Source organism: Haliotis asinina, chromosome 6 (genome assembly GCF_037392515.1).
Source record: "Haliotis asinina isolate JCU_RB_2024 chromosome 6, JCU_Hal_asi_v2, whole genome shotgun sequence".
NCBI lineage: Eukaryota > Metazoa > Mollusca > Gastropoda > Lepetellida > Haliotidae > Haliotis > Haliotis asinina.
The window spans coordinates 40,390,764-40,403,637 of record NC_090285.1 but is presented as its reverse complement, the minus strand read 5'-3'; the positions used below and the strand labels follow the sequence as shown (position 1 = coordinate 40,403,637).

Here is a 12,874-nt window from a genome sequence, read left to right as displayed (position 1 = left end):
ACATTAGAACAAACCACAGTCAATTGCTCTTTAACAGCATTTATCACCTTCTCTACTTCCGTTTTGTAGATGTTCCAAATGTCACTTTCATGGAGCACAGCTGAGGAAGGGTTAAGCTGAATGTTAATGCAGTAGTACTAAAGACATCATGTATTTGTGGCAGATACTCCCACCAACAATACGGACCGTAAATGATGGAAGGTATCGACAGTCACTTCCTGAGCCGCTACTGTAATCAACTTTGCCGTGGGAAAGTACTTCCAGTAATCTGTTATACCGAAATGAAGAAAGGAATATTTGATTTCCAAAGACACTGGGTTTCAGCATGGTTCATTTCATCTCATCCGGGTTCCAGCCACATTTACAACGGGAACACAGGTACAGAGGAAGACATAAACGTAAACGTAACATTTCTTCACATTATCGAATTAAAGGCGTCCTTCTTGTTAATAAACGCATTCCTCGGGCATTCCTCGTGATGACCTGTTGGACACAAAGAGAACACTGAAAAACATTATATACAATACCGCTCAATAAATATACTGACTGTCATTGTAACCTGGGGTAATTAGTTCCACATTGGGAATCCTCCTGCTAGAAAAGGTGTTTTCAAATTTTAGACTGCTGACCGATTTGTTTTGTCATATTTTCATTGTGCCTTAATGTCCAGTCCTTCACATTGTCCTGCTCGGAAGCGTCACAGCAGGGAACCGAAATGTGTTGCGTGATCACGTCCACAAGTCGGTGATGATTTACCGCGGCAGCCATAATCTCTCATATTTCTTCATCCTGCAGCTGAAAATCATAAACATTTGATATTCTTGTCGAGAGAATCACATTTTCCTGGACAAATGAAGCTGACTGAAGAAACAATAGGCTTCAACGTTGTATTTCAACTGTTTAATTTGAACTGTATTTCTTCACACAATCCCAAAACATAGTGCTTCCTGGAAATGACATTTTTTCAGATATTGTTTGAGAATGAAAACAAGAGCTGTGCGTGCATTAAACCCAGTCTCTCTTAACCTCACTTTGAAAAACGTTGATAGCTAACTTGACAAGTACGTCTTTCTTATATGTCCACGTAGAATCACATTCAAGAAATGATAATGATTAGTTGCTATCAAGCTGGTCAAAAAGGCCACGTCTATAATGGAAAGCTATTGGCTCTATAGTGAGTCGTAATATCACAGTTCCAACACCCGGTGTTCGCAAATCACGTGAACAAAATATATTCACGGGTCGTGTGTTCACGAATCTGTCATTCTATAGAAGCGTTCCGGTCCCTTTGAAGTAATTTGATAAAGACGTCTTCAGTATAAGTAATATTATCTTCCTGAAAGCCAAAGCCGCACAGCAGCCGTGTGGTTTGCAATCGCCACAGAATGTTGTCTTTTGACACTTTACGCTGAAAAGGTTACAAGCATACAGTGCACAAATAAGATTAGACTATAACCAGGTACGAGAATATACAAGGCTAGTCGTAGTTTAATTCCCATTCTTTTATTACATTTCCATCCATTTCAAAACAGCAATACATGCATGTGCACATATTTGTGATTTCCGTAGGTGTAATAGTACTAAAATATATACAAAAAAGGTGAGTCCAGATATTTCTTATTGCAAAAACTCCTTTAAATCACCAGTATAAAAATGTAATAACTGGACTAATCTGAAACCCATATATATTATATATATGAGTGTGTGTGTGTATGTGTCTGCCTGTCTGTCTGTCTGTCTGTCTGTCTGTATGTATGTATGTATGTATGTATGTATGTATGTATGTATGTATGTATGTATGTATGCGTATTTCATATACATAGGTTTTACATTTGATTACTTTAATAATACATTTGTAAAGCATGGGTTTTGCTATATATAAATTATTGTATTCAAACGGTAACTGGTTGCTGGTGCCTTCGGAAAAGGCTGTGCATATCCAGACAAGCACACAGACACAATCAAACACGGTAACACATGCATACACATACCTACACTATCACAACACACACTATGGACCATATTACTGATGACCGACACATTGTTTATACATTTACCTATGATGGATATCTTACACACAAGATAATGTAGCATTGTTACGAGATGGCATTTTACGCCACTGTCCTGTACTGAGCATACTCGAAATACAAACATGACTGATGTACACATCACACTGTTGTTAGTTAACAGCATCCCACAGAATGAATGTATATCAGTACGTTAAAATCTACAAGAACATGATACGGGCATGCTATGGTGGAACTCATATAGCTTCTTGACAGAAATAAGGTAAGGGTATGGAACAGAATGGCACAAATGTCACAGTCAGTATATTTACACCAGACGCATTCATTTGATGAATCTCTCACAGTATAACCTATGGATGCTTTCCTGTGTCGTGTATCATTGTTTTGTAGAAGTTTTTACGTGATGTTTTCAATTGCTCGAACCAACATTTTTTTCACACATTGGTGTCATTTCTACTATTCCCAGTTCCTATGTTCTTATCTCAGTCACAGAAATTATGTCCACGGAGACATAGAGAGTTGCCCATATAATTTGCACATTCAGCTTGCGTGTTTGTGTCTCGGCGAGGTCAGTTAAACTATTCATAGATATAAATAGTTAATACATCCTTTAACCTGTCATGTTTTTCTTTGAAAAGACAGATGTCCTTTTGATGACGTGTCACACAACTGGCACGTCTGGATGACCACATTTCCGAATGTTTTCATCAGTATTGACGTGAGACTGAAATCACAGATTGATGATATAATGTGGCTAGTATTGGAAGATGTAGTAGTTTTATATATATATAAAATGGATTAAAAGGCCTAGAATTAAATTCACTTGTGCTTGTTCACCAATAAGCCTTTAACACTGTTTGAAACTGTTCACACTGGTATTGATTGGTATCGACTGCCCTGTTCCGTGTAAGAATTGTGGTGGAGGAGAGAAAACCGTGATATACATTGACCAGGGAGTCTGTAATGCTTTGAGGTCACCTCACGATGTACATATATAAATAGAGACAAAGACAAACAAGAAGACACAAACGCGGCCTCCTCTGATATTAGGGTGTTGATCAGACAACTCAGTTTCATTTTCTTGCCAGTGGTATGTCCAACCTGCTTTCTATAACACACATTCAAGTCAACCGATCGATTTAGTCACTTCTTACGAAAATAATGCATACAACGTCATGTATCCGTTTCTGGGTACCAATTAGTCTAACCAGCAACCCACATAGACCGTCTATTAAAGGGAGGTGTACTTTCATTTAATTGTCAGTGTCTACGATCGGGCGTTCAAACGCCACAGTTTATAATTTCGTCAGAGTGTAATGGACACATCTCCCTCTGGCTACTTATATGTCACAGTGGACACACGAGCACTAATGTATGTAGAACCGCCTCCGTGATGTAGTGGTTAGAGCGTCCGCCCGGAGAGGGTAAGGTCGCATGTTCTGTCCTCGAACGCGTCGTAGCAAAATATGTTAAATTATGGAACGTGTTGGCCTTTGCCTGGCGCTCGGCATGAAAACAAGTCTGAGTAGGGTATTGATGTTTAACCGCGTTATGGTATCTCAGTGAGCTTCTACTGTTATACCAGTTTAGGTTTGGGCCAATGCAAGCAGCCACACGTACTCATGCATGCACGCCGATATATGAGTGAAGTACGACATTAAAATCCATTTCAACTCACCTAACTAAGGTACAAAGATACTGAATGCAAACATACCACAATACATGGTTTAGAAAGGATTTAAATGCTAAAAGTGTTTAGCACTTAATGATTTTAAATATATCATTATACTAATACCGGTTGTACCAAACATCTGATCGGGGTCATTGATCAGTGTTAGCAGAGTCGTTACTCTTCGTGAATCGTCAAGAAACAAAATATACAAAGAATCTTTTTTTCGTCCATTGCGTATTGTTACGAGAGTGTAGTTTCTGTAATTGGTATTGTTATTGACTACGTGATGGTTATTATTTTGAGTGGTAGTTATTGTGGTCACATTTCCTATCATCGGTAATAGTCTTTTAGCGGCACGCCTTTAAGGCAACGCTTTAGAGCACTCCTTTTGGTGTGCTTGACTGTTGCCGATCGCGAAGCTTCGATACTTCGCTGGAATGCTCAAGAATTAGGAGCTGTATACATAAAGCTGGTTGTTGTGTTGATGACAAACACACGGACTTACATTCGGATTTACTGCAGATGTCATCATTCGACTTATTCTACATCTGTCTACCTCTTCGTCTGATTGTCAGCATTGCTCTACATCTAACATCGCCGTGTTACATTCAGTATAACTGTTTCACTGAAAACCAAGACTTTTGTGAGTTGATATTATATTTGTGACCCATTACTTTAGATTTGACTCAGCTGTATTGTATTAGATAGCTCTATTGTGAATATTTGTATCTTGCCTTTTGGTCAATACATAATATTGAAAATTTTAGACTTGTCAGTGTTACATTTTTCTGGTTGTGAGGGGATTTCATACACCTTTTGTCACGACACATTTTTCACCGTAACAAAATGTCTCGTTAAGATTAAGATTTTAAGTGTTTCTTCAAGAACGTATAGTGTGTAAAAAATTGCTTCATCAGAAGGTGACGAAACCAAAATAGATGCGGGCTCGTTACCTGTTAATCTTAATGTGTATACTCTTTAAAAAGGTGGGGAAGCTTCATTTGTATTTTGCGATTGAAAACAAAGGGGTATATATCGGAGTCAATCAATGTTGATATTATAATAATGAATGTTTTGAGTGAACATTAATTGCTCTTGAAAGATGATTGGTGTATGACGTGAAATTAGCGTTTGTACGATTTTATGCGTTATGCAAGATGAAAGTCAAAATTAAATGGTTTTCAGTGATAGTTGTATCGACCTTCTAGAAATCCGTAGAAATCAAGAATGACATATGCGTTGTGTTAAGTGGTGGTGGTAAAGAAAAAATGATAGTGCGTTCATAAGATGTCTGTTTTTGAAAAGTTTGTTAACGCTTATACTACCTGTCCAACCTAAGAGTTCTAGTTCCACCTTTTATAGAGAATATCAGAACTCAATCCATGATTACTAGGTCATACATTTACAGTTACATGTACAACATTAAGTCTCATCAGAGAGTTCATCTAAGTGGTATACCTTTTTAAAGTTCGGATTATCCTTTAACTAATTTGAATCTTTGCTTGTTTTTTTGTTAACTGTGCTGCAGTACGTTGGTTTAAACGTTTCTTTCAGTGTTTTTTGTTGCTTCACAATACATCAACATTCAATAATCACGATGTCGAGCTGACGTTTGAATTACATTCACGTGGAATTGAAATTCTTCTCAGTTATTGAAGATATTCTTAAAAGGAACCCATATCTTCTTGATAATTTTAAGTAAGATGTAAACAGATTGCCTATCTATTAGCTCATTGCACAGTCACGAAAGACTACTATTGATCAGTTCGTGCGAGGGTTACATCAAGCCGCCATCCATTTTGTAGCTTTGGAAGTTATGCTTGCTTTTATGAAAAAGAAAAGATCATCAAACCAAGCTTCTGCTGACTTTCTGGGAGGCCGCCGACTAATGCGACACAGGTCTTTACTATAGTCGTATATTGAGAAAGTGTCGTAACAACCATGTGCCATTGTTTCTGTTAAAATCGCTATATCACGCTGTGATATCTTTCAGGCAAACGCATTTCCGACATTACTTCCTCGAGCAATAAATCCTATGTATGAAAAACATATCTTCGTGTTATGTTTCAATAACATGATCTGGTTTGAATACCAGTGTCAATACCACTGAAGGGTGCATGAAGTTCGCTTTCCTTTGCAAATAAATCAAAGCCCATATTGTAATCACCTGGAATCTTCTCAATTCTTCAACATGAAACATAAAGTACTATAATTCAATTGCCTCAATCTATACGTGTTTACACTGGCCATGTAATGAATCCCTTTGATTCAATGAAACGCCTTCTCCGGTCAGTCAGATGATGAAAGCGATTCCTAATGAATCTGTAATGACTACCTACTGCACCAGGATAATAGGTATCTGTAACTGATCACGAAGATACACTTAATTGCCTTGGTCAACATACCAGCAAACATAATTAAACGAATCAGTCTAAAGTAATACTGAGAAAATAAAATTGCAGGCTTTACGATACGATGCTCAATAACAATTTGTTAAAGTATTTGTTTGGATACATATCTCGCAATGGTGGACAGTAAGTATAGAGGTCACATAGTCTGAACTGCATCTTGGAGATTACACGTATTTACACGTATCACAGTGGTCATCCGTGCAGTAGGACTCGCTTAGGCAAATTCCATATTGCACTGCGATAAACATCTAAATATGGACATTATGTAGGTTTTTGGTGGTCCCATTTTAATAAGATCCATACATACGAAATTGATTTGCATTAATTATTATTCTGTTTCATTCGTTTTGTGATCAGTGCTTGAGTGATGACGTCAGGCGGAGGAATGTTATCTGACGTATAAGTATGGCACGTGACGATACCTAGGTGACGGTTTTCTCAATGCTAAAGTTTTATGACTGTCGTTCGGAGTTTGATTAAAAGTGTCTATATTTTCAAACTCATCATTTCTCTCCCACCAGGATATCTTCTTGTTAGGTCCATATGTATTATTATGACTTTTCACACATGGTGACATATTCTGATGATATCGCATGCTGGTTATTACATCCTTGTGACATTCACAAAAGCAGAATCGAATTTTATGCTAATTGTATTTCACCGTAATGTTTCGACGCGAGTGGGAATAGCCTAGGATATCTTATTTCATTTGATAATATCTCCTAGTGTTAAATCAGCAATCTCTTTGATTGTTGAACAAAGTTCGGTAAACATACATTCTTTAAGTACAAAATAAACGATACATGTCAAATACCGTGCATCCTACACGTCGACATTTACACAGAAGTTGTTACATCAGCTAATATTAGTTGAGTGTCTGATTTTGCTGGCCGCTAAAAGCGGCGTAAAAACATACTCACTCATTCACGGTTGGATTAGACATACAAACTGGACAACTTTCGTTTCCTAAAATATTCTACAATTGACAACTGGAAATGTAAGTGAAAATGTTCTCTTATACTGGTATTAGAAAATTGTTCCATGAGAACCCCTACAGACATCTCTTTTGTCTCGTACCATCATTACCTTTGCATTTGAATTACTTCTTTAAAAGGTACATTCAACTTTTGTATTGTTTGGACTCAGAACGGGCTTGACAGAACGGGACTCTTATCCCACATTTGTCCTTTGGCCACGATGCTTGTTATTTCATGTCCAGCATGGAGACTACTGGGAACGATTGATAGAGCAGTCTCGTTACTAAATGAAGTGTTAAATATAAGAGCTGCTGTTTACATGAAGGAATTTTCTGAGAAAGAAAATGATCACCTTTCATATGCTCGGTTGCCTGGGTAACCATCAGCAGCGTTTACAAATATATCTCTTTAAAGCATAAGTGGTAGCCAAATTAATACAATTTATTCAATTTTATATTTGATAAATTCATTTAAGTGAAGGAATGGGAGTGATTAGGACATCTTGCAGGAGTTGTCCCCCTTTGACAAGTGTCAGTGATCACATGATAGCTCGTAACGTGCTGCGGTCATTTTGAAGCCGGCAAGCAAACTGACCAGACGTCTACAGTTCAACGTACGTTTAAAGTCATCGCTGGACCAAATTTAGTGCACCATGACCGGACGGGGAAAGCAGAGACGAACGAGAAAGCCACCGCAACGCTCTACCAGGCAGGCGAAGCGATCGAGACCCGACAGTGCAGGCGAGACGAGCAGGCCGGGCGAGGTGGCAGTTGGTAGATCTACAGTCACGTGCGACGCAGGAAACCAGACAGGTGACTTTCCTCAGATTTGTATTGACATTGATGCAAGTAATGCTAATCCCCCTTCCCATGATGACCCTACAGTTGACAGTAATTTCAATACATATTTTGAAAGCAAAAATGATCTCTAGAGTCAGCAATTGACAACATTGGTGCGCTTGTCCCTCAGAATGTCAAAGAAAAGATACGAAATGGAGAATATGTTGAGCTGACATCATTGGTCAGGAATTCAAACATTGACCAATCACAGGGCTCGTTGAAACTGAATAGTATGGGTCAGATAGAGGTTGTTCGGGATGCAAAAGAAATCGGAAATATTTTTGTGTGGACCTCAGCTTTCTTGATTTGTTCAAGTATATATTTGGAGCAATTTCCAAACAAACACCAAGAAATACTGAAGTATATGCACACCATTCGAATGGCGACCCTTCGTAGTACAGAATGGAGAAACTATGACAAACAATTACGGCTTCGAATGGGTAGGTTTCCACAGATGTCTTGGGGAACTTTTAACACAGAACTTTGGCTTTTGCAGTTCCGCAAAAGTGAATTTCAACAAGGGAAGCATGCTTCCCCAGGGGTTTTAAAGATCAGCTGGCATGAAGAGGTTTGGCTATTGTTGTGATTACAATGAACCAGGAAAAGTTTGTACAAAGAAGGATTGTAAATATCCTCATGTGTGTTATTCCTGTGGGGAAAATCACCCGGTAACCGGTTGCCCATCTACCGACATGACCCAAGCAGAAAATCATTTCAGAGACCTCCAATCAACAGCTCCCACCCCCAAAAACGTAGCTTATGTAGTGAAGTGACACACTACCCTGACCATGAGAATGCACAACTTCTTGCATTGGGTTTCACAAAGGGTTTCAGCCTACAATATGAAGGTACACAGCATGCTAGGGAATCTGTAAATTTATTGTCGGCCAGGGATCCCAAGTTTGAAAATATCATTCAACAGAAATTGGACAAAGAGATACGTTTGGGTAGGATGTCAGGGCCATTTGACTCCCCACCTTTAGAAAATTTGATCGTTTCACCCATTGGCGTAATCCCGAAGAAAGCTGTAGGCGAGTTCAGACTAATTCATCATTTATCTCATCCTGAGGGTGAATCAGTTAATGACTTCATTGACCCAAACATCTGTTCTGTACAGTATTCATCAATAGATGATGCTGTCTCTATGATTCAACAACTCGGCCCTGGGAGCTACATGGCTAAGGCAGATATTAAAAATGCTTTCAGAATTTGTATTTAATCTCCTGACAATTTCAAGCTACTGAGAATAAAATTCAAAGACAAGTACTATGTGGATAAAGTATTACCAATCGGGTGCAGCATCAGCTGTTCAATTTTTGAGAAGTTTACAAAATTTCTGCAATGGGATGTCAAAAAGAAATTATCAAACATCAAGTGTCACGGAGATCTTCTGCATTATTTGGATGATTTCTTCTTTGGAGGCCATGCTGATGACAAAAGAGAATGTCAAGTGGTTTTGAGGACATTTCTGGAAGTTTTTTCAAACTGGATTCAGTCAAGCAGCAAATACAGATCCCACAGGACAAAATCAGTGAGGCCAAATATAAGATTGAACATATTGTTGATAAAAAGAAAGTTGCAAGGAAGCAGTTAGAAAGTCTTGTCGGTTTATTAACCTTTTTCTTGCGCGCTATTCCGATTGGTTGTGCCTTTCTCCGCAGAACAATTGATGCTGTGTGGAGTGTAAGAAAACCCCACCACAAGATTAGAATGACAAAAGCACTTAAAGAGGATCTAGGAGTATGGCAATCCTTCTTACAGAATCACAATGGCATTTCAATTTTTCTGGATAGATTTTGGACAAGTAGTACAACGATCCAGTTGTATACAGACAGCGCAGGGGGCATTGGTAAAGGGTTTGGTTTGTACTTTAACCGAAGATGGGCATATGGGTGTTGGCCGCAATCATGGCACAAACTCAAGTTAACAAGTAACATTACCCTCCTTGAATTCTTCCCCATTTTTATTGCAGTTAATATTTGGGATGAACATCTTAAAGGGAAGAAAGTTATCATTAACTCTGACAACAAAGCAGTTGTCGGAATTTTGAACAGACAATCTTCCCGATGTAATTATGTCATGCATTATCTTCGGAAATTTGTACTAAAATGTCTGCAAATTAATCTACTTGTGAAGGGGCAATACATCCCCGGGGAAAGGAACAATATAGCAGATTCATTGTCTCGTCAACAGATCAACAAATTCCGGGTCTTGGCTCCCGAAGCAAATCTTCTCCCAGACCATGTCCCAAGTCACTTATGGATTTCAGGGTGGAATGTCAAAGGTTAATAGACAATTCACTGTCCACAAGTACCAGAAAAGCCTACCATGCAGCAGTTAAGTCATTTTACCAGTTTCGCAGTAGCCAAAATCTTGGTGGCTATGGTCAAGCATCAACAGATGATGTTTTATGCTATATTGCAGACTTGTCATTCAGGAACATATCTCACTCTACTGTTACACTGCATCTGTCAGCAGTAAGCAGGTACCACCTCATTAATGAATGGGATGACCCAACGGAAAGCTATATGATAAGAAAATGTGTTAAGGGGTATCGCCGTTGCTTCCAGACAAGAGATTCCCGACTACCCATAACCATTGATATCCTTAAAAGACTACCAAGGGCATTCCATCACATTTGCACATCTGTGTATGAATCCCAGTTATTCACTACAATTTCCACCACTGCATTTTTTGGATTCCTTCGGATTGGCGAAATCATAAAAGTGTCTGATGCAGAGTCAAACCGTGCGTTACAGTTTGATGACATCAAACTGTTTGACTCAAAATTGCAACTTACCATCAGATTCTCAAAAACTGACCAGCATGGCCACTCAACCACAGTAATTTTGCCATCGCAGTCCAATAGAGCCATTTGCCCGGTTGTAGCAATGAGACGTTTCCTGGCACTTTGGCCAAAGATTCATTCATATCTTTTTGTTCACTTGGATGGCATTCCGGTTACAAGATACCAATTTACAGCAGTGTTGAGCAAAGCATTGAAATTCTTGAACCTGTCAGAATCAAAGATGAAATCACATTCCTTCAGAATAGGGGCAGCAACAGCATTTGCAAATGGGGGCGATGGAAGTCCCAAGCCTACACACGCTACATACGCCTTTCAGTGTAACCATGGGCAACCAATACCGTTCCAGTGAATGTTACTGAATATTAAGGTTTGTAGTAAAATGACAAGGGTTTGTTTTGGGGGGTTTGTTTTGTTTTGCAGAATGTTTATTTAGGTAACCCTGACTTTTGTTCACATGGTTGTTCAAAGTTTATTCCCATTCTAATTGAATTGTTTTCCATATCCCATCTAAAATCATCCTTTCAGTGATATGGATGATGGGTTCATCCTTTCTATACTGGGCGCATAGAAGAGCAGTAACAAGACCAATAGGTATGCACTTGGGGTTAGAACAGCACGGGGTATCAGTCAGATGGCATGGATACAATGGGATAACCTGATACCTATAGTGGTACAGCAATTGAGGAGACAGCCACCTGGCCCGCATGCCAATTAAAAAACTCTTGAAATGCATTCATCAGGACTTGCTCAAGCTGAAAAGTTTATTACCAAGTGAAACACTAGTGGTGTGGTCTGATATTCTGCAACGTAAAACATGGTGGGGTGCTACAGATGACAGGGCCATGGAGCGCAAACGAAGACGATTCAATAGGTTTGGTGGGAAAGGTGTGACTGATGGTGGCGGATGCCACATCAAGCATGACGAGATATCCATTGAGGATCCGAACCTTTTTTGAGATGATGGTGTTCATCTTTCTGATATTGGAAATGACATTTTCTTAAACAGTCTCCAAGGGGGTTTGGAGGCATTCATTACCAAGGGTGTTCAGAATTTTCAGAATTAGTGTAAAGGTTAATTTGCTTTAGCTAACACCATAAATGTGTGTGTTGGTTAGGTGGGGTTGAACTTGCTATATACCAAGTTCAGTGGCGGATTTCGAGGCGAGCTCGTAAAGTGTTGGTGGAAATATTGCCGTGCTTTCGACCCTGTGGGTCTGCTTTCCAAGTCCTGACGCCGTCTTACAGCGACATCTAGGTGTGACCAAAACCCGCAGAGGTGAAATCAAGTATGAGTAGGCTAAGGATATGATTGGTTTGTGGCATCACTAAGTGCAGTACCCTTGGTTGTCACAATTGCTATAGCTATATTATTTGTGCTTCACTAGGTGCAGTATCCCCCGGTTGTCACAACCATTGCTGCTTGATTCCTATAATTGATTGATGGCATCACTTGGTGCAGTACCCCTTGGGTGCCACAATCATTGCTGATGGATTGTCTAATGATATGTGCAGGAAAACCTGTCATAAGAGACCTGAACTGCCATTACCTTAAGGGTCGGCGTTCAAAAGCTTCTCTCGATTTCCGCCTCTGTAATATCAAGTTATAAAGCTGCGCCCATCAATGCCATCCCAGTTGTTTTGTTCGGTTTTGTGGTTATGCCAGGAATTTCACTTAATAGAATCGACATGTATAACAGTATCATTTAAGCCTGACAACTGTGCACTAATAAGAGAAACGTTCATCGCAAGTAATAGTATATAATAATATCTTATGTGTTCTTTGTCCATTGACGATAAGGGCATACGTACTGAACGTACGCACTTTCGTTGATATGATCATATCAATGAAACAATATTTATACAACCTTGAGCACCACGTCAAAGCAAAATCTACCATGTACGATGCATACGTCAAACATTATGATTATTTTTGGAACAACACTTTCTACAACCTGTATAAATACTCTACTGAGACCCTATTATCCCAAAGATGCATTCGTTAGATCTGATTACTCTAATACACGAGTAATCAAAATTGGAATACGCCATAATGTTCCGATTCGCTAATGTTGTGTCTGACTTGTTTCACCAGTGAGACATGATCAATGGAATATATCAGTCTTTGCGTGGACAAAATAA

General features: G+C 39.1%; 1 pseudogene; it reads left to right on the top strand.

Annotated features, from left to right (window-relative positions):
* Window positions 1–7,739: 7,739 nt before the first annotated feature.
* Window positions 7,740–11,799, top strand: LOC137287876 (uncharacterized; annotated as a pseudogene).
* The last annotated feature ends 1,075 nt before the right edge of the window (window positions 11,800–12,874 follow it).